The sequence below is a fragment of the Vidua chalybeata genome, chromosome 7, assembly GCF_026979565.1.
Source record: "Vidua chalybeata isolate OUT-0048 chromosome 7, bVidCha1 merged haplotype, whole genome shotgun sequence".
Taxonomy (NCBI): domain Eukaryota; kingdom Metazoa; phylum Chordata; class Aves; order Passeriformes; family Viduidae; genus Vidua; species Vidua chalybeata.
This window is the reverse complement of record NC_071536.1, coordinates 25,476,735-25,500,912: the sequence shown is the minus strand read 5'-3', so window position 1 is coordinate 25,500,912 and position 24,178 is coordinate 25,476,735.

The following is a 24,178-nucleotide window of genomic DNA, read 5'->3' as shown; positions in this document are numbered from 1 at the left end:
CAGAGACTCTTGCAAAGGAAAAGTTCATGAGAGACAGGATAATACTCTTCCCATCCAAAACCTTACTTACTTTCTCTTTTTTTCCCTACTTTTCTTCTATCCAGAGTCTTAAAAATTCTTGAACAGCACACAGTTCTCTAACATTCCTACTGGTAATCAGTCTGTACTGCCCTAGAACTACCAATCTACCAGTCTTGTCCTCTGTACTGCTCTTTCCACCTTTTTCTGAATTGGGAAGGAAACACTGGTGGATCAAATAACCTTGAGAAGGACAAACTGTGCCCCATAAAGAGAGAAACAGACACATGATATCATGGACGGTCATTAAGAGACATCGGAAAAATATATTTCATCCTGTCACATTGAGACTAGGGAGCTCACTGGAGAAAGACAAACATGAGACCCTGGTTATTCTGGAATGGATTCCTATTTTTCCATTAAAATTGTTTTGGGTTTTTTTTACGTCTATGACATAATTTTAAATAGTAAGGGGGAAAATAATTAGTCTTCCCCTTCTAAGATGACTGATTTTGGTAGTTGGAGAACTTTGTTTACCACTGTCTCCCTTTACAGACTCCTAGGGAGAATGAGAGATTTTACCTCATAGCCTCTGGTTGGAAAAGTTTGATCACTAAACGACCTCTTACATTTATTTAGAACTTCAAACATTTACAGCTCATTAGATTTCTAGATACCAGGCATTGCAAAATACCTCTACTCTTTTTTTTTTTTTCTTTTTTTTTAGGATGCTGAAGAGCAAGGATAAATCAGTAGAGAAGCATTATACCAGAAAGATATAAAGTGACTCTCAGAAATTTCTACTAAGACTGGGCAGGAAAAATGCTTGACTTTGGGATTCAGAGAGCTCAATCTGCTTAACTGATTAGAAAAGAAGAGTGAAAGACAACTTGGTTGAAATAGGTATGTTCAAAGAGAGGAAGTATGGTGCACACAGAACCCTTTAATCTTTTGGTGAAAGGCTAACCAGAGTCTGGAAACTGAATCACATATGCAAGACTGACTTTCCTCTTGAGGAAAGTGTAGAGCCTTTATCACCTCTTCAAAGCCAGAATTTGATGCCCTTCCTCAACCAATTCTTACTTTATGCTCTGAAATTGTCTGTTACAAGGGTGAAATTTAATATCCTGTTATAGAAGAGCCTAGATATATACATCTCAGTCCCTTCCAGCCTAGATAAATTGGGGATTCATTTCAAAGAGGAGTAAACTAAGTATTGGAAAATACAATTTCATCCTCCATTATCAATCCTGCAGATCAGGATAGCTGACAGTGAAAGATCATTCCATGGCTCAAAGCCTTGGCATTGCAAGAAAATGGCTGAAAACACAGCAATTCTACATGTTTTTATCACTTTCCTTTTCTTGAACCACAGGATATAATCAGCCAAGATGTCTTTTATTGATTATTTTAAAATTATTGATGATGATAATGTTTTATAACTATAGTAGCCTCTCACGGTTTTAGAAACAAAGAAATAAAGCTACATGGAAAATTAGATGCTAAAATTTGCCAGATATAAATATAAGGTTCTACTGATTTCCACAAAAGAAAAAAATCACTAAGAAGCAATGTACTTATTTGTGTACATCACTTGACTACCTATGGGATGGAGAGGAGCAACTGTTTGAAAACACACATTGAAAAAAATTATAGACCATTAAGTTCATGAAAATATGAGAATAATTTGTGCAGCTGAAAATGGGGTGGGAATATAGCTAGAGAGATTGGAGACACAAATTGGAGAAATCTGTTATTAAGAAATAAGTTGAGAATTTCCAGGCTTCTTTTTTTTTTTTTTCCACAGAATGCAGAGATGAAGAAGGATCTAAATTATTTAGACTGCCTCCAGGCTATGTTTGGGGACCACTATTTTAAAAAGCTTGGGTTTGTGCTCTGGGATTTTATTGAAAGGACGAAATAAAACCCAGCTCTCTAGATGGTAGCTTATTAGCTGCAGTCCAGGATCTGGGTCTGATGATTTATTAGGGAGCAATGTGAAAATTCTGGAGACCTGCCGTGGGTTTACAATGCAATGTGGAGTTAGGGAAGCTACCTACTGCACCCACATCCCTCCCACTGGGTTCTGTCTACCCAAAACTGATATAAAGCTTGGTGGTAAAAAAATGCTGGGACTGCAAGGAGAGTGACATGGAGGAGGGCAGCATTCCAGAGGGCCAAATTAATTTCCCTAGGGAGCCCCTGCTTGTAAAATCCCATAAACAAAATGTCACTTTTCATTGCTAAAGCTCTTTGATTGCTAACAGCAAACACATGCCTTATTTTGGCATAAAGCTCTGCACCATCAAATTAAATAATATTGAGTTGTTGTTTTGTTTTTGGTTTGCTTTTTTCCCCCTAACAATCTGTCTCACACATTCCTTGGCTGCCTTTAAAAGTCACTTGTAAAGTTTCACACTTGCATGCTGCGAACAGCGAACAGCGGGGCTGGAAAGCTGAGCGTCTCCAAGGATCAATAAGCTTTGAGTCCTTGTGGTTCAAATGGAGTGAAACAAGTCCGGCAAGTGACAACTGCCATCTCATGGTGACTGCAGGGAATGAAAGGGAAGGTCTCCAGATGATCCCTGATGGCTGAGTGGGAGCATCACCTGAAGGCCTGATAAAATTACACAATGCTTAAACTTGAAGATACCAGGGCTTCTGTAAAAGAAATTACAGGTGAAATGCCACGAGGTCACTACTGTTGTAACAACAAAACAGCTCTAATATCAGAGTGTTCCTCAGTGTCAGCACCTGGCTATCTCTAAAGGTGCATTATAATGCCAGCTGAAAAAGTGTATTGGGGTTGGGTTGACAAAGCCCAAACCTGTACTGAATACCAGAATTTTAAAGGAAAAAGCACAAAATAGGCACCTTGCCAGGGTAGGCTCCTACAGCTGACAACTGATTGGCTAAAATTATTCTAAAAGAAAAAGATATTAGTATGCAAGGTGCTGTTGGTAGTTGGCAGTTTCCAGAAAGAGAACAGGATTTGAGGAATTTCCTCAAACTAAAAGAAAAAATGTAAAAAAAAGCCTAATAATTTCAGAAGACTACTCAGAATAAGATATTTACACTTAGGACAACTTTAATCTCATATCCTCCTGTGGATGTTATGAGAAATATATTCCTGATAGGAAGCCTGTACTTCACTAGTCTCCCTGTGGAAAGGTTACCAACCTGGAAACACAGTGGTTTCATTGGGAGCAGAACTTTGATTTTTAATGTGTATTAGGAATAATTCTTAACTGATCAGAACTAAGATACAGCTTTAGATCAACATGGGAAACCAAGCACCTCTCCGTCAGCCCAAACTGTATCTCCTTCCCCGTTTGCCTTGAAGAGCAGAGGGTGGTCAGCCTGTTCTCTGTAGCTTCTATCCAAGCACTCAGTGCCACTGAGTTCAGTTCAAACATCCCCTCTACACAGTGATCCAGCTGCCAGTGGGGTCTGCCACACAATTCCATTCATGTTATAAACCTCATTGCCTGATACAGATCTGCAGTGTTCAAAAAGATCCATGTACAGTTCGCTTCATGTATTTTTAGTAAGCTTTCTTGTACCATCTCAATTTAAAAGGAAAAAAGAAAAATTATAATAGAAGTTGAACAGAAGTAGATGTTGGTATTATTATGTGGACACAAATTACATTGAATGTTCATTCCAATATCTAGCACTGATTATTCCCACCACCTTATCTAGAAATAATTAGTGAGCATCCTCCTGAGAATAGCAACCCTAATGCTTCTCTTTGCTACATTAAAATTACTCAGGCTTTACACCAATGTAACTACACAAAGGATTACCATCATTGCCTACAGTTTTAAAACTCCTCTAGCCTGCAGAGTGAGCACAGTTTTTCAGTGCAAGATATCTGGAGCTGATTTCCTTGGGAATTACAGAGCATAAAAAACTGAAGACAGATACACACTTAGCAGTAAGCCCAAGATTACATGTTTGTACTGATAACAAAGAAGTAATAAAAAGAAGCAAATACTTAGCTTAAACTTCGAGCATATGGAACAAGCATGCATTCAATTATTTAGTGAAATGGTGTTTTCAAAGTAGCAAGAATTTCCTTTTCATGCCCTGATGTTTTTCCCCTGCTACTTATTTCTTTGGTTCATTTTCAGCCCCCACCTGCTCCTGGAGCAGCAGACAGATCTTGTCATCAAAGGCTTCAGGATCACCCTAGCAAGCCAGGAAACCTTGGTCCCTTCCCTGCTGCAGCTGGCTGCCTCTGCAGGCAATTGGTCTTTCCTAGTGTTGAACACGAGGAGCTGAATTTGCCAGCCTTATTCAGCTTTATCTTAGAAAAGTGCACTTAGCAAGAAAATACACTCAAATACATGAAAAAACAGCAAAACAACACAATCTTAAAGGGACACCTATGAAAATTCTGCCACATCTGATCCTTGAGGCACTTATCTTCATAAATTTTAAATGTCTCTGATGATTTCTGTGCCCATTTTTAGTATTGTCAGGAACTGATCGAGTATTTAAGATGAGGAACCACGGAGTTAAACCTATATCTAAAACAGAAGCTGCTGTCTTCACTTTTATTCAGCTAACTGGCCTTTGGGAACCAACACAGTTTTTAGGTAACCACTTGGGTGTGGAAGAGAGGAGATACTGGTGGTGCCTCTCTTGGGCACCATTATCTTGGGGCTACATCTGCTGTGTGCAGCAGGGAGCCCTACACTCCAGCTTGCCCTTCCCCTGCATGAGTTTGAACCCCTCTCCCTGAATGCATGCTCTAACTCCCAGCCTAAAAAGAATTTCAGTTGAGTTTTCTTGCTCACACATATCAAAGTAATCTTGATTTGCCTGAAAATATTAAAATGCTAATAAATAGAAGGTGGGGGTTTTTTTTTTTACATTAAACTGAAGATAAAACAATATCTCACCTTTGAATTCCTCTTGACTGTTCTGGAAAGGTTGGAACCAGCAATTTACTAGTCTCAACAGTGATCTCTGAAATCTGGACAAACTATTTCTGGATTTTCATTCAAGCAGTGTGACAACCTTGCCTCAATTATACTCATTCACATTTGTATTTGAACATAAAAAAATAATACTATATCCTTCCACAGCACATATCACGAATCCACAAATTTCTACTTTCTCTAGCAAGTCATACATCTACCTGTCTCAGAGCATCCTTCTCCAGGGCATGTTAAGACCTCTCCTCTCTCCCTTTTTTAGTAGGATGTGGTTTGCAGACACTCGTCAATTTGCTCTATCTGGGTCCAAACCTCCCAAATTATTAACCATTCTTATGTAGCCTTATTGCTAAACTCTATCTTATCATTCATTACAGCAAGGATATAAATTTAGCAAATGTAAAATAGGATCTCTGACAGCTAGACTGCCTCAGTCTTGGTAAAGGAAATTAACAGATCTGGTTAGGTCATGAGAACATGCCTGGTCTCATCCCTTCCTAATTTTCCCCTCCTGTCCAAACTGCTAAGCACTACCTATATCAATCTCAAAGGATACAGTAGCAGGAGAGGTCAAATAACTTCTCTTAATCAGAAAGTAAGAAACAAAAGCACAGAAAAAGGTGCATGGAATGGACTTTTTTTGGCTGATCTTCTGCAGCTGGATAAATACCAGGGTACAAAACACAACCATCCCCTTGGTGGAGAGGGAGATGGAAAACATAGGCACCCTGCCATTTCTGGGAGATACACTTTACACCAGGACATCTTTATAAAGTATGAGGGAGCAAACTACAGTTTGTTCAACATTGCCAATAAATGATTGTCCATAAATCTAGGTCTAATTCATGGAAATAGAGCCAGCTGGGAGCTTTTTGAAGATGTGTTGCATTATCAGTGCAATTTGTAGAACTGGGTAATTTAGGCAGATTTCTGAATCCAGACTTTGTGATTTCCTTCCTTCACTCATTATTCATACAACATTTTTGTATACAACACATGCAACAATACAATACATACAACAATATTCTTGACATTTCAAAATGAATAGAAGAAAACCTATTGTCTCAATTTTGTTTTCAAATAGTAGAGCCAAAGAAAAACATAAAGTGGTAGAAGCAGGATGTTTTAGATGCACTGAAACAAACATTTTTTGTGTTTGTTGCAAACTGAACATTTTAGAAATATTTAGTCATGACAGGAAAATTATTTGAAAGCTCAGAGATTTTGAGATGGGAAGGTGTTTCCTCTCCTAGTTCCAGTGAGTCAACTGTTCCGAATACAACAGGTATTTTATAATTTTCCGTTGCATTCCTCCCACACCCAAACTCACATACATAGAACCAGCTTCAAATCTTTCCTAAACATCCATTTTGTACTACATATCTAATGTAAAAGTATCTGGGAAGACAGCGTGTTTTCTTTAGTTGCCAAGCTAAATGAAGAACCCCACAAATTCCTTTCACTGGTTCCTCCAGTTGTCATCATACGCCCACCTCAAATCCCAGCACACTTTGCAGCCACACAAGCTCTAGAAACATTGACAGTTGAGACCTTTTCTTCTTCCCAGTCCCATCACATTTTTCAATGCTGTTTCCCCTTCCATCCTCTGCCAGCTCCTGGACAAGGGAAGTAAAGGCACAAAATATTCCCAAGAATGTAAAAGAAAATGTGAAAACTCAGGACCTCATCCCAGCAGACACTATAATATGAGATTTACTGCTGAACTGGCAGAAGTTTTCAGTCCTAAAAGCTCCAGTTAAACTCAAGAGAGAAATTTTTAACTGCCTTTCTCCCCTTCAACTTTCATTTCTCAGCAAACTTCACCTGCACTTTGAGAACTAAACCAGACCAATTAGCTTTTAGCCCTATCTTTTATAGCTAATTGCCCTTAAGGCAACTGCAAGGATTCCCAGGTGTCAGCTTTCTGTGGTGTTTATGCAAGTCCCAGAAGAGAGCAAGCAAAGACACTAAAATAGAAAAATTCTTCAGCAGACATACAGAGAAAAAGGGAGCTTAAAAAGGCAACAAGGCATGATCATTAATTTTCTATGTATATCACATTTTCTCACTGAATTATACAATGTGATAACATATTACAAGCAGAAAAAGCTTCTTAAATGTAAAGATTAAAAAAAAACTTCTCCAATTTCTTCAACCCTACAATGACCCTTAATTGGCACTTGAAATCCTTTAGCCACCAATTTAATTATATTTCTAACACCCTTGAGAGTGTTTTCTTTTATTTATCTAATTTAACTCGCTTTTTTTCCCTCTCTTGACATTAATCTAAGAAAACTATGTGGGTGTTTTTTGTCTGAAACAGCAGTCACCACACTTAACAGGAAACAATTTTCTACTGCCTGGAGGTGAAAATTTCCCTTCAAATAATTGTAGGTGAACTCACCTTCATATGCCAGCAGGAGATGGCCACAGATGAGCTTTTCTACTGATATTTCCATCTGTTGGTTTGGTTTTTAGGTCCCTCCAGTTGTGTCTCAGTGAAGGTGGTGCTGGGGACTCCATGACTTCCCAAAGGAAGAATAGCTCAACTTGCTGAACCCACACTCTGCTGCTGCTGCCACTCATGAACTCCCTGTGCATGCAAGAACATGTTCCAGAAATGTTTTCACCAAGAACAAAAGTCATATTTCCCAGCCTGAGGAACTTTAGAATTCTGCAGGACTACAGATGCTGACTGAAACAGCATTTGTTTTTAGAAGCTAAGCTCATTGGGAAGTCCAGCAAGAGACAAATTGGAAACCCCTGTTGTTACAGAAGCAGTCAAAGGTGTTAGACTTGTAAGAGTCCCAAAATTTGGGGCTTAAAACTATCATCCCAACAACTGCCTTGAGGTTTTCCTCACAGACTGTGGTTACCAGGGCACATCTCTCTCATTCTGCTATCAGTTTCAAAATCAGGCTTTTCATCTTAATAAATCTGGATGGTATCTGACCTACAGTAAGATGTCTTTCTAGAGGCAATCATGTTTGTCATTAGCTTCCATGGCTATATGCAGAGCAAACTGCACTTTATATATAACTTCTATTTCCATGGAGGAAAACATAAGGAACAGAAATGTGACAAATGTAAGAAAAAAATGTAACAAAAATATTTGAGCATTTGTGCCATAGTAGGTCTTTTTGTGTGCTCAGTAACTTGTTTCAGATTAATTAGCAATCTTTGAGTGGTCCTGCTAAGCAGGTGGCAAACTAGAATGCATTGTTTTGCTTTGGTGCCCATATTTCACAGTGCACTGTTAATGCCTTTTTATTTGTATTTATTTTTTTTGCTCCCTTGTTTTGTTTTATAAGTGTTCAGAGTGCTGCACAGCATTATGGTACACTATCATTTTTCAAGCCATTAAATGTTAACTTCATTTTCTTGTGTGAATTATGCTTTGCTCTTTTAGTTTTGTAATGAAAAGTAAGTACAGGTTATGCAAGCAATAACCCCTGTGTAAGCAGCAGCTATCTTTTTAAACGGTTTATTATGCCACAGTCTGGTACTCCATTAAATATAGATTACAGACTGTTGAATAAATGAATATCAACTAAGCAGCCCCATCCTTCTGTACATATCAACGCAAATAATGAATCATGGCACCTCATGAAAATGTATAACCCAGAAGAGTGGGTCAAGAAGTAATTACACATTTGTCTTATCTCATGCTTCTTGCTCTCAAACCAGGAAAATACATTTGTGATGTTTAGGGGACACTAAGAAAGCTCTTGCAACCTGTTTTTCCTGGAAGGTGAAAAAATTCTTTCTCATAGTTTTATGTAGATGTGCTTAGATTTCCAAGTATGTTTCTTATACTACCCTTTTAAAAAGATGCTTTCATAGTTACGTTGAAAAATGTGGGTACATATTCATATCTCATCTCTTCCTCAGACCTCCTGTGTTACAATAAGAGTAACTGAATTACTCAGCTTGGGAAATGTAGGTAATTACCAAAATAAATGAGCCAGTATATGCATGTGAGGTTATATTATATATTGTGTACAAAATAATTATAATGCAAATAATTATTTAGATACTTATAAACATAGAAAGTGGACATCAAATCAGGACAGAAAACATGATTATGATACTCTTTAGAAACAGGAGTTATTAAAACTGATACTGATTAGCAATAACTGAAACTAAAATTTGGAGACTGAAATTCAAATTATGTTGCTTAAAGTCAAAGTAGACTAACCTGTTGCATATGGAACAGATTAAGAGTGGAATGAACTAATCATTAGGTTATTAAAATAATACCACTAACGTGAGCTGTATAACATAAAGTTATCTTTAGCAGCTCAGGAGGAATTATCTGCTGATCCCAGCTTGAATAAATGGACTCTGAGAAGAGACTATGTCAGTGGAGGGAAAAAATAAGCCAAAAAATTAACTTGCTTAAATTCCTTGTGTTCATATTTTCCAAGGCAAATTTTTGGCTGCTGACAACCATCACAGTTCCTCTGATTTTAGTGTGGACATGCTTATTTACCCTGCTTGTGAAAACATATTTAGAATCATAGAATCTCCTCAGTTGGCAGGGACCCACAAGGATCATTGAATGCAACTCCTGGCCCGGCAAAGGACACCCCAAGAGCCACACCATGTGCCAGACAGTGTTGTCCAAATGCTTCTTGACCTCTGTCAGGCTTGGTGCTGTGACGACTTCCCTGGAGAGCCTGTTCCACTGCCCAGCCACCTTCTGGGTGAAGAACCTTTTCTAATATCCAGCCCTAATTTCCTCTAACACAATTTCAGGCTGTTCCCTTGTGTCCTATACCTATAGGTATCACCAGAGAACAGAGATCTGTGCCTGGCCCTCCACTTTTCCTCATGAAGATGACGATATTAATAATAATTACATCTGCTTGTTAAAAGCATTTAGTATTAAAAATCTAGGAGTAGCCATATCTTTCCAGGAATTTCTAATGTTTCTGCCAGAAACCTGGGGGAAAATAAATTCAGCTTTCTGGTATGGGAACTGAAAAATATTTTATGGTTTTTGGCTTGCAAGTAATTTGTTAATATTTTGTTAAAGGAAAAGACACCAAATTGTGTTTTTGTTTAAAAAGACAGTATTCATGCAAATAAGCTATATAATTACTGCATATGATTTTCCTCCCCTCCTCCTCCCAACCTGCTAAGGCAGTAAATGCCAGAAGCCATGGAAGCCATTAAAAGATAACATCTGTGCAGTCACAGGGTGACCCAGTTAATTTAGCACTGAGCACTTTTCAGATGCCAATATCCTCTGGAGTACCACAATGAAGATAAGGAAAAAGGGAGGAAAATGCTTATTGTTAAATGATATTTTTATGAAGCTCTTGGACCCTGTCTTGGAGACTAGTGGGAAAAAATTCCAATTATTTTTTTTCTGCCTGTGTCAAATCAGAGGTCCCAAAAATTGCTCAAAACCAAACACAAAAGCAAAGAGTAAAAGAGCAAACTGGGATAAAATAAAACATTGGAACAATTCTATTGTCTGCCTATCAACTATTTCTTGTTATATAAGATATATGCTATATTAGATGTAGTATTTTACGGAGTCACAAATATGGACTGGTAAAACCCATGAGTTTTATGACAATTTATGGCTCCAAAAATGAACCAGTGTTCTTGTTCTTTAAAATAACTTGAAGAAAGCTGACTTTAAATGTCCTCAAGATTAGCTCCAAGCTATCCCTTTTACCCATTGTGGGGTTTTTGTAGCACTCCTTTCTTCTAAGACCTCAAAATTCACTTAAAGTTTGAGGAAAATGCCAGCATTCCTTGTGAAAGGCAGAGGAATTAAAGAAGGACAAAACAAGGTCACACAGCGCTCCAATTCCATAATTTGTTTTTTCACTCTACATCCTTGCCATGTGTGAGCACAGACTAATGTTCAAAACACTGAACATTGTTCTTGTCTATGTACAACCAAGAAGCACAAATGAATATCCACGTGCCTCATGTCCTGTCCTACTTGTTACTTCCAGGTGATTTTGTACTGACTACATTCATCTCCAACACCATATGCTAGTAAATACTAGTATTCCCATTTTATAGAAATAAAACATTGGATCAGTGTGGAGATAAACTGTTTAAGTAGTATAATAAAATGGATCTGTAGAGCACAATGAAAAAGTAGCAATTTAAAATTTACTCTTTCTTCAGCTTTGCAGTAAGCACATATATATTGTATGTGTATTGAGAAACCCATACATAGTTACACTGCACATGTGAAAATACATACCTGCTTGTGTCTTAAGAAGTGAAGAACTCCTTCCTGTTCTTCATAAACACTATTGAAAGCTTGTTATTTTCAATGATTGAAGCTGCTGTTTATATTAAGGGCTTGCAATTTCACTTTCTTGGACACTCAATGGTGTGGTGTGTGCAACTGCAGGTAGGATACATTCCCAGGTAAAGAGACAATACTGAATTCAATGTGAGAAAATGGCAGAACAGTGATGATTGATATGATATGATATGATATGATATGATATGATATGATATGATATGATGATATGATAGCTGATGCTACATTATTTCTTTGCAGCTTCTCAGGTCAGTATTGTAAAATAGAACCTAGCACAAGGTTTTGGTCAAGATGGGATCTTCCTCCCTAGAGACTTATGGCCAATGAGTAATGACTTATGGCCAGTATCTATGTATTATGATTCACTTTGTTGTATATCCAGATATGATAAAAGTAAGACACAAACCTGAGGTTAAAAACAAATGCAAATTTCCTATCTAATGCACCAGTGTGTTGTTTTATTAGCTGAAAGGCAGGGGAGTTTCTGGGAGCATTTAAAATTCCAGAGTGCAATAATTATAAAATGCAGTGAACAGCAAGTCTTCTAGGGGTGAAGAAGAAATGTGCAAAGTAATAGCTAAATCAATAACATCTAAGTCCTGGAGTATGGTTAGTGTGTCTTATGTGAAATATCAATAATTATTTATAGCATGCAAAGATGTCTTCAGCGTTCAAAAGATATGCAGAAGACCCACATGATGAATGATGTACTTGGGTTTATAGAGGCAGTTCAGTCCCATGTTTAAACTAGGCTATTGAAAATGTCTCCAAGCACCAGTGTCCTGCTACAGCCTACTTTCCAGGCTTGCCTGTACTCGAGGCACTTATACCTAACCCAGCTGCCAGGTTTAGATCCAGCGTTCCCCTTTACCCACCCCCATCCTGCTCTATCCACTCAAGAACATACATTGCTCTTATATTAAGATCTAAATCTTAAGATTTGAGTTGAATTAAGAAGAGTGTCAATGGTTTCCCAATGCTTAAGTCTGCAATCAATGTCCAAGTAAAGATTTCAATAGGCCAAAAGAGTCAGTTTGGCATCTGTTTGTGATTAGAGCTATCTCTGTTTCCCTAGGCTTATTGTCACAGTGTTAGTCACCTGTCTAAGACTGATCAGGATTTCTGCAACCTATCTGCTCTAAAGCATCTCCTCAGTAAAAGGAATAAATGGTGGTGGTCACTAGAGTCTAGTCAATCTATCCCCATTGCCTTTGGAAATCAGTGCCTGAATAACATCGTAAATCTGAGCCAAAGCTGCTTTGGGTTCGTCCAGATATTACCTAATGTCCCTCTAAAGACAAACCACTTCAGTACTGACAAATTAGGCTGATCATAACACATGCAACATAATGAGCATTTCCCATTTAATTTTCAGTTCCCTATTCCAGAATATATTTCAGATGTTCCGTACTTACACGGCTGCAGTGCCCAAAGGCACAAATCATCCTTTAAGCTCTATTGTGCTAAGAGTTATTCAAACACTCAGAGGGCCTTTTCCCACACACCTTATGAGCCTAGAATACAAGCACTGTGCACAGGCTGGAAAAATATGGTTACAGTCACATACATAAAGATTGATATATTGATACTTCATGTTTTATATAAAGATAGAAAAATAAATGTAACTGCCAATAAAGTGAATCTGCTATTCATCAAGTTCTCTCATTTGTTTCCCAATTTTATAGCAGAGGGGACACTAGAGTAGAGATTTGCAATAAAAACAGCTGTCACAGTCACTTTCTGCATCAGCTGAGGAAGCTTTCTGATGTGATATGCCAGACAGTACATTACACGTTGATAAAATAATGCAAAATATGACATACCCTGTTTAGCTAAGACTGCTAACCAGGTCCTAATTTCTAGCTGTCTTCTACAGTGTTGGAACATTCTTAAGAAATCTTTTCTGTACATATGGTTCCACTTATAACACATACCCTGCTCCATTCACAGTCTCATTCCTATGCCTGAATATTCACAAAGTGTTTGATAAAAATACTCTCATGTTGCAAAAGCTGAAAAGATTGTTGTCTCTTAACAAAGACCTCTAATGCCAGAACTGAAATGAAGTTAGGTGATGTGATTTGATATCCTGGCACTAAGCAAGCTGTGGTACCTAATATGTGCATATAATATGCTTAGTGTAGAAATAATTGCATCTATCTTAATTTGCCCTCCCTGAAATCTGAAAGAAATTTCCTTATATTTTATTTGCCACATGTAACAAAACTTCCAAGAATGGCTATTTGAAAGGACTTAAAGAACACAGTTGCCTTTCTCAAACAGTGTCAAGACCACAAGAGGAACTTGTCAGAAATTATAAGCAACCACAGGGCTAATTCAGATAAGCACAGAAAGGAGGAATTTGCAACAGGAAGGCATTAATTCCAGGCCTAGCAGAGGTGAGATCAGGTTAGCACATTCAGGTTCACACATCCAGACAAAAATTTCCACTCTGGCAAACTGCAGGAAAGGAAGCAACTCCCAACACATCACCCCAGGTTATGGGAGTGGCACCTGTGACCACCCTGTGGATACCCAGACTGCGAAAGGGGGCAGCGCAGAAGACGCTGGGACCTCCACCAGCAAGAAGTCCAGGGTGAAGAAGGACAAATGAGATGCCACTGGATCCACAGCTTGTGACTATGTCCTGCTTCATCTCTCCCTCTCTATTTTCACTGCAAGTCCAGGAGGAAGCAAAATTCCTATCATGTCTCTACTCAGACACACATGGATACCAAATTGCTTTTCTGTGTCTGTCCAGTAGCAGCTCCAGGGGTCCTTTAAATAACGTATGACAGAGTTTGGATGACTATAAACTCAAAACATGAAACCCAGATTGGTGCAGCAGTTCTACTGCACAGCTAGTAAAAATAAAGAACAGAAACAAAATCTCTCAAGAAAGTTTGATAAAGATAGGCTAAAGTTGCTGGAATAATTTGGCATGAGGGGATGGGAGGAGAAAAATCTAATTATAAACTGGCAGGTATTTTAACTAGTGATTCCAATAAATATTTTGTTTTTCATGAAAGAGAGAGCTGGAAACAATGAAAAAATCTGGTATTTGTTCTGACATTACATTATTAATTAGAGGTAAGATAGATTTTGAAATGCTTCTTCATTTATTTGTAATTCCCATGAGCTTGTTATTTTAACTCGGTTCTATGAGCAAATTTTATACTGGTGAGAAAGAACCAAACCCCTTTGTTTACATAATTTGGTTTTTTTTGGAGCCCCTAGCTGTGCAGTTTGCTCTGGAGGCTTTTTCAACAGGGTAAAAAGAGTAAAGATGAAATATATTTTTCTGATTTATATGATTTATCCATAAGTGACATATAGGCAGGCTTGCCTGAAATGTACAAACAGGGCGATTTTTTTAATCTATAATATGTATTTCTCTCCTGCATTTTCTTATTATAACACTGAAGTGTTTCTAAAATCCTTCCAACTTTCTAAGATTTCATTTAGATACTACAGCATCAGCAAACTTCTGCTGCTATTCTAGGATTTGCAGACAATACGAATTTTTGTATCTAAGGTGTCAACAGCTTAATAAATATCTTTGCTTACAATTCATAACTTCTGAGAATTCTTTTAACTAATATTTTAAAATATTAGACTACTTAAAAATATTCCAGGCAGTGTTTATGAAATACTCTGCTTCACTGTGTGTCTAGCCATGTTATTTTCTTATAGTGCATGACAGCTCATTGCTTTAATATTCCATGCAAACTGAATCCATTTAAAGAAAAAAATCGCACACAAACTGCATGCATAATTTTAACCTAATAACACCACAACTATTATTAAATAATCCCTGCATCATATAACCCCTCCTAAAAATGTAATTCTATTGTTCAGCTCTAATTTTGTTATCATAAAATATATTTCTCAATAGATGCCATTTAAATCTTTGAGAAGACACTGTGAGGATGAATAACACCAATTTGTAGTTAAAAGGGAAGATTAGGAGATTTAGACCAATATTTAATGCTGAGTGTGTACTTATTGCAAGACATGATTCCTAGATGCCTAAAGACCCTTGAACTGTGTTTTAAAGATCTTAATAATAGAAATAAGGAACGGTGAGCACTGCAGTTTGACCCGCACATGTACTTTAAGCCAACATTGGAAGACCATGGGCTGACCACAGAGATGTTCTAGAGCCTGCTGAGACCCTTCATTATGAAGTTTTAAATGAGAACAGTATTACTGAACAACAGACCACTGCTGGATATCTTATGGATGACTCCTCAAAACTGAAGAAAAATCATTTATTTCATTTCAAAAGCCTAGTTTTGGAAAGACAGTAATCTCTAAAGCTGCTAAAAGTATATCAGAAAGAACTTTCACAGTCATAGCAAACTGCAAAAGTTATTAAAGCTGGTATTTTTTATTGATAAAAAAAGTTCTATCTAGTCAAGAAAGCAGCTATGGATGGTGGTTAGGAAAGTATTTTATGGTAGGGAGAGATCCAGGATTGCCAACATTTTTTTTTTCTCTTTTTAATTTTTTTTCCTTTTTTTCTTAGGGCATTCAGCCATTCTCCTTAAGAAATCTCTCTTATTTCCTAGTTCCCAGTGGAAAATATACAAGAAATGAGAGATATTTAAACATTCCTTAATCTCCTCTGTTTATCTGGGATAGTTTTCAGTGTCTCCCAAATTTTTTTCTGTAATTGAGAGCCAAAGCTAAGGTGTCCAACAGTGAGCTACAGGGAAATGCTGTCCTAAGTTGTCTTTGACCCAGCAATCTCCACCTACAGTTTGCTGCTGATTTCCCCTTTCTGGCTGGTCCTTCCTGAGACATGCTGAGGGAGAGGCATAGAGAAGAAGGTTTGGCCAGCACACATCCTGATCATGCGATGGATGTGAAGTTTTCACCTTCTCATCCAATATAATTTCTGTGCTCCTCTTTGCCACCCACCTTTTTCTGTGTCTCTAGTTGCGCGTTTTGTGAACCTCCCAGTTTATTACCCATGTTTAAGGTAAGAAAAAGGACTCTGCTGCCATCACTTTAGACAAAATTATTCCCCTGACTTTGCAAGCTCCAAAGCCGTGACTTTGTTATTTTGAAAAAGCACAGCTCCCCTCAGGGGTAGCAGAGGCATTGGGGGTGCAGGGCACAAACCGTTGTGATGGAAATTGAGAATTTTACTTTGAAGCCACAGTTATCCCCTCCCTGTTACCCTCTCCCATCAGATATGGGACAGCATACAGGAAAGACAACCCTGCTGCTGCATCTGGCCTTTGAGTTTTCACTTGGTTTTTGGTGGAAGTTAAAGAAGCAATGGAAAATGTATCAGTGTGTGTGAGAACCCAGACAGAAAGTGCATCCATACCCCACGGAGCCCGAGGTTTAAGTTCATTTTAATTCTTAAAGCTCTTGCTATCTCCTTACATAAGTGTCATTTCTCATGTGAACGCAGAAACCAATATTAAGATCCTCAGCTGAAATAATCCTTACAGCTCTGCAGCTTTAGATAAAACTGACAGCTTCTATCAGGTTTTATTCTTCGGGACATAAACTTGGGGTCAAGAAGGCATTCCTTCCCATAGGATAACATTGCAAATTCAGTTCCCATTGGGTTTTTTTTTTTTTTCCCTTCTTTTCTCTGATCAATCCTAGCATTACAGAGCTGGATTTGACACAACAGATTTGTACAAAAGTATTTCTGGGCTTGATTCTATGAAAACAAACAGAAACCTTTTCTTGACCTTCTTGCCTACACATTAGTAAACACTTGTCCTTCACCCCAGACACTGTTCTTTAAAAGCAAATGAATGAGGGCAAAATCCTTCTCTTGTTCAATCTACTGTAGCTGCTTTCTGCAAACAGCATTAGGTCACCTGACACAGTCCCACAGGGTGTGGAAAGCTAAGGGACAAACAGCAGCTATGCTGCATTTAAGTTTGTATTCAAAATGAAATGCAACTACATGCAAAAAGCTATAAAAAGACATACTAATTGCTTCTTATCTAGCATTTTATTTACCCAAAGTGAAGAAACTTTTTTGGTTGAAAACATATGCTTTCATTCTCTATAAATGTATTAGATGTAGAAAGGTATTTTGTGCCTTTGAACAGAATTAGATAGTGGTAATTTTACGGAAATGTTTTAGACCAAAACAAAATAATTCTGATGCTGTTAGTGAAACACTTAATTATATATGTAAACAAATGTGTTTTAAACTTTGTTTCTACTTCAACTAGTTTTTGTTTTAAAAAGTTTGAAATCAAAACAGAGTGAAGAAACCTTCCCACCAAGAAAAACTTATAACAAATGTTTTGGAGAATGTCAAAGCAAAAACAACTGTGGGTCATGCAACTCTTGTCAAAACTGACCTGGGAATGGAAGGACAGATTCCCTGCAGGCAGCTAACAGCAGGGTTCAACTGGCTTCAGCAGAGCTGTTATTTACATCAATTAAAAATGGATCTGAAGTCTCTTGAAGGGATAATAATCTCAACAAATAATTTTTTGTAATTCTCATCTTTGTGAGAAAACCTAATTATTACACTCTGCCAGATGTAGCAAGGCAGACAGATGTGACCCCAAATTTTAGATGCATTCAGTTATTAGGTATGATTTTTGCTCCTCTTATCAGTAGCTTCATCGACGTGTCTATCTATGCATAAATTTAAAAATGGTAGGACTTGGCTCTAAGCACACTTTGAATACCAAAGGATATTTTCCTCATGAATTCTCCTTGGTTTTGTTTCAGGTATACTGTCTGAACTTTCCTTTTTAGTTTCAATGGGAAATACAAGTGTGGTTTCAGTCCTTCATAATTCTGAGAAACTTCTCTTATTGCAAGTCAAGTATCTTAATTTGAATGTAAAAAAGTTAAATATGAATTGGATACAATTAAGAAAATAATTTAATTATGCATGAAAGTAATGAATGAACATTTGTCACAGCTGTCAACCAAGATATATCTTTTTCTTTTCTTAAATAGTCATGACTATGCATATGGGAGGTAGTAAAAATGAGGGAAAATAGGGTTGCTGGGGGATTAGAGATAGGAAGGACTGAATGACCTTCATGTGCTGTGAAAGAAAGGATGATACTTAAAAACCTGAAGTTTATGGTGGCCAAAACTGAAGAGGAATAGAAAAACTATCTGCAATAGAATGAGATTTTCCTATCTATACACAGCCCTACCAGACATTTAAAAAATAAATAACTGCAGATTACCATCCAATTCAAGTTTCTATGAATAGACCATGCCTGAAATTAAGATAAAACACAGATGGCATGGTAGCTACATGATACACTGTGAAGAAAGGCACAGAGTAAATGCTGGATGCCAAAACAATAGTACCAGAATTCCAAAATTATACCCTTAGAAAAACACAGGAACTTTGAAGGCAATTTAGCAGAATGTTCATAGTACATTATAAGTCTGGAGTCTTTACTGAAATAGGAAAAAATAAAAGTGATACTTTCCATCCATCTTCCTAAGTTATTCCTGTAATACTACCAACTCTTTTTTTTTTTTTTTTTTTTTTTTTTTTTTTTTTTTTTTAATGCAGTAGGGAGAAAACAGTGAATTTCTAAAAAAGGCAATTCAGATAAGGGGAAACTAAACTTACTCAGAGGCTAAAGTTAATTAATGCTGTTAGGAATTTCCAAATTAGGGCTTGGCAGCCAAACATCTTTGAAAACCTAGCCTAAGTGACCAACCCTGGATCAGAGAGCTGTGGCAGGACAGAAACTTAAGCCAGGTCACCTGTTTTGTCTTCAGCACATTTTCCACCTGACTTATCCCTTTAAGCTTTTAGCTTAGTAGAAGCATTTTTTAAAAGGATTAGTAACACCAAATTTTCATGTAAATATCCAAAATCAGAAATCTGCATTGCTAAAGCATAGAAATTGTTGTAATGCACCACAGGGTTTCTCTTCTTTTTCCTCTTTTTGAAGTGAGGGTGTTTATATCTTATAGAGAAAAAGAGGCGAATACAGGTCTGCAATGAGCAAGGAGTTTTCAGAGGGCTGCTCTGACCCACTGCCACATTTTAAGCTGTCGTGTTGTGCTGCCAAGTGTGGGGTTGTGTCAGCTCGTGTCAGCCGAGCTGCGACGCGGCGCGTGAAGCGCCGTGATGGATTGCCAGCCCCTGTCCCTAAAGCGTGACCAGCTGGGAGCTGGCAAGCTCCAGCAATGTTACAGCAAGCTTTAGAGGACAACCACAGTCATTAGTGTGAAGACTCGAGGCAAATAAATAACTATTTACTAATGAGGGATGAAGCATGACAAACTCTTATCCTGGTTGCCTGGCAGAGTCAGGGAAAATAGATAAATCCCAGGATGGGTTAGCAAGAAGCATCCAAATCTCAGCTGCAGGGCTGAGGAGAGCACAAGAGGCTGAGAAATTGATGGTTTTCTAGCAGGACCCCCCCAGCCAAAACAGGGACAGCTGGAGCAAGAGCACAGAGGGTAGAAAAGGCAGTACTTAGCACATTGTTCCTTCCATTAATGGCAAAATTACAAGGTGCCTAACTGAGGAACAAATATCTACTTGCTAAACACAGACCTAATTAGATACCTCACTCAGAAGGAAAGAGCACATGAGAAATAAAAAAACTCCTGAAAACCTACTCTTAGCTAGTCTGAAAATAATAAATTATGCTCTGTTTATTTGTTTAATTAACCAGTGTTACTGAATCCATTTTTTTTTCATTATGGCTCTTTTAAAAATTTGTTTTCCTTAAAAAACCTCACAGAATGTTGTGACAAGTCCGTAAACTTCTGGTCTTTCCTTTGCATGATTCACTCATACAGCAAGATAGATTCTTGAAAACCTCTAGTGTTTCCATGTTTTAAGAGTTTAAATATTTTTAATACATGTTGTCTTTTCAGCTTCAGATGTCTTTGTGAAAGTCTGGATGTTAGACTGTTAAAGGAAAGCCAGAAGTCTTAACTGAATAAGAAAGGTTTCAGAATGAGAAGACAATTTAGACATACATGTCAGTTTTAAAATATGGGTCTAACAGTTTTCAGAACCTGTTGTTGAACATGTTTATTGGATAAGCATTGCATGGTTTGAAACTACCAAAGAGGGGGGAAAAATGGAAAGATAAGGCTGGCATTGTGAGGAAAAACTTCTTTTAGTAAAATATTTCCACACTTTTTAGTGGAACTGTTAATACAGTTCAGTGAAGACTGATGTGTGCTAGAGAAAACAGCTGTGCCCAGATAGACTGTCACCAGTTTAGCATTTCTTTGAAATAAAGTACCATATTTACACAGAGTGTTGTAGACCAAGAGGACAGATTGATCTGATGGGACAGACTGATCTGACCACTCCACACATTCTCCTGCTGCCCAGACATGATCCAGCTCCTTTGCAGAGTCTCTGGATGTATCTGGTGCCCCTGAGAAGGCTTCTGGCTGACTACACCCAAGGGATGCCAAATAAGTTATTTAATATCTGTCAGTAAGGACATACTCAGACAAGGCTTCTGAGCTGCTTGCAATCCAAACAGACCAGTAGCTCCAGGATGGATGTGAGAAGAAAAATGTTTCACGAGGAAGTGTCTGGATTTACACAAAAATTGTGGGGGCAAAGAATGGGGAAAGAAAATAGGTCCTCAGTATGCTTTTTTCATCAGGATAACCTTCTAAATCTATTACCATCCCTGAAAAATGCTTTTGCTTCAAGGAGATATATACCAGATAAGTCATGAACTCCTGCATGAGCCCAATAAAATACACTCAAGCCACAGTAGAAACTTACCCTGTTTTGTCAGAAACCTTATATAAAAATCCACCAATTCACAATCAAATTAGGACACAGTTTTTAGAAAGGCTTGTGATAGCTTGCATTCTTTGATACTCCCCCAAGACTTACCTCTGCTCTGATGGTACTTGGACTGTCACAAGATAAAAAGAAGCAGTCCATTTTATTTGATCTTACTTGATTTTTATTTTTTTTTCTCCTGCTTTCAGTTACTTCATCGCTATTTACTACATCAAAGGACCCTCCAGTGTCAGAATAGATTTCCCTTAGTTATGAATAAAGCTTATGGAATATGGACACTTTTCATACTCCAGTACAAGTGAGTTCTAGTGAATCATATTTTAATTTTCTCAGGATAATTGTTAAGTCATTACTCACCCCATTAAAAAAAAGCCCTACTTTGCTCTTCCAAATAGGACACTGGCAAGAAATGAAGACAATTCAAATAGTTAATAAATAACAGTCCTTCACCATCTGCACAGTTCCCTTACTTATGCTGTGCTATATATTTCATCCCTTCTCAGAATTAGCCCTCAGAAAAAGTTCTGATTCACCCTTCTCTGAACCTAAGCTAACTCTGACTGGAACAGCTTTCCTGCCTGAATTCATTATGCATGGCCTAGTCTCCTAATTGAAATAATGAAGGCTTTTTCCTGTCTTCTACTTTGTGTAAAACCTTTCAGTATCAGCCATGCAATTACCAGACCCTCAGTCACATATCTCTCAGACACTTTTACTGGAGAGGAATGGGAACCCTGATTCACCCATCACCACTGGCAGTCAAAGCTCTGACTCCCATTAGTGTCAGGGCAAGCCCTGAGAGGGAGCTTAGGAGACATGTTTTGTATTGTAGCCATATTCCTCCTGTGTGACCTTTGTTAGGCACCTTTCTCTTTTCATGTTTCAATTTTTCTTGCTGAAAATAGTGATAATGACGGGTCACTTTCCAAAGTGACTTGAAATGTACTCATCATTATGTTCTCAAAGAGCAAGAGGCTTCTCTGAATATTACCAATATTACTTGCTGGTTTTAACTGAGTTTCTCTAGATGACTGATTGGCTGCCTTTTGAGCATCTACCAGTTCTCCAGGTCTAATGCGTAGTCTCTTCTTCACCTCTTCCACATTCCTCTCAACAATGTAGGAGTTTTGAATAACTTCTTTATCACTTTTGATATCTTAATCCACATCTCTAACAATTTTCTTATTTGCTACAGTATACAACACTTAATGCAGAATTAGAGTCACATTTACCTGCTGGTAATTTCCTGGAGCCATTTTTAAATATAGACACCACTTTCCATTCCCCATTACTTTTAGGTCATTTTAGGGAGTCCTTACAAATCATAGTTTTAAGCTCAGAAATCTCAAAAGAGAAAAGAACATTGTTTTTGCAATTGTTGGTGTTCAACTGCTGTGTAACCTCTTTAGATGACAAAATAGTTTTAATAAAAGTCTTCCAAATTTTTACTTTAAATAATAACTCCTTTAACCAACAATTTTGTGAAAACAGCAATGCAAAGAAATTGTTCAGCTACTCAGATGTAGCCTCAGACTTTTTGATACTCTGCTGACCTTTGAAATGTACTGTATTCTCTTGGCCTGTGGTAAGTCTGGTCCTTGTGTGTCTGGGAAGTTCTTTTGCATCCCTTCTATGGTTTTAAAATTATACAGTACTTGAAGTTCTTGAACATTTTTGTCAATCTCTTATTAATTTCATCTTTACCTCAATACAGCTGATGAACTTTTCAGGCTGAATGTCTGCAGGTAGAAATAAATGAACATTCTCTGGCCAATTTTTGTAACCTAAGTTAATATTTATAATTTAGAAAGCGATTGAGTCACACTTAAACATCCTTTACTCTATTGTCACTGAATTTATAATTTGTAATTTATAGACGTATGAGAATCCATTCAAAATATCTTAGTTAGAACACAGTCCCTGTCACAGCATAGAATAATTTCCTATTTCCTGAATGTGCTTAAGAGTCAGGAAGCTCTGCACCTACCACTGAAGATAATTATCAGTGGGTCACTTGAATATCATTTTATCAACTTGAAATATGCCTGAAAATGTTGGAGATAATACCATAAAAACCAGAAAATGGCTCCTGTGGAAGTGGTCACATATCTTTACATTATGAGTCTGTTTTTAAATCCATAAAAGTGCACATAGAAGCAAAAAAAAAAAAAAGTTGCATACATGATTCTTTGATGTTTTCTTATTAAACAAAAAAAAAAAAAAAAAAAAAAAAAAAGGAGAAAAAGGGGGAAAAAAAGAAGCAGAGAGATGAGATTAAACACCAAACTCACAAAGCTCAATTTTAGTGGACTTTGTACTATCACTCCTCTTACATTTCCCCATATGAATAATTTGCACTTTTCATTCCAATGTATTGAATCCATTACAAGCATTGGGTAACAAGTACAAGACACAGGGCCCTGAAAATGATCTGAGAATATTAACAGCATGCAGCAATATGCATTAAGACCACTATTCTTCCAGTGAACAAAGTGAATTTGATGAAGATGCATCAGGGTATTTCATGCAGTCTCTAGAATTTATGGAATCCATTCATTCAAGTTAGTCTTCAGAATAATAACTTCAAGTAATATTTGTTTGCAGCTGAAATATCCTCACTCAGCACCAAAGTAGGATGAATCACAGCAGTCTCCTGCATGCAGAAGGAAGAGAACATCTGTGAAAATATCCACCTTGAAAAAGGCGAAAAATACATGATGTACTATCACCTAATATCATATGAAGTCTATGGGATTACACTGGGGTAAAAGTAGCTGCAAATAAAGACACAACACTATTGTCTGGGAATTATTTTTAAGAACTTATAAGACTCTGCATACTTGTCTTTACTTTCAGTAGCATTTAAGAAAATAAAGTTTGTACCATCACAGATGGTCTGCATTCTGTATGCAATTGGAATTATTTCAAATAGCTAATTTCCAGCTTTTAAACACAATGACATTTCCCTTATTTGCTTTTTTAAACTTAAGTTTTACATCTGTCATAGGTAGGTGGGCTGATTATGTTCCCTTAAGTAAATTGTACTTTATTATGTCATAGACAAAGTAAAGAAAAGTATAGAAAAGTAATGGAGAAAAGCTGAATTTGCTGGAAACATTCTGATGTCAGCATTAAGCCCTATAAATATTTCTCCAGACATTA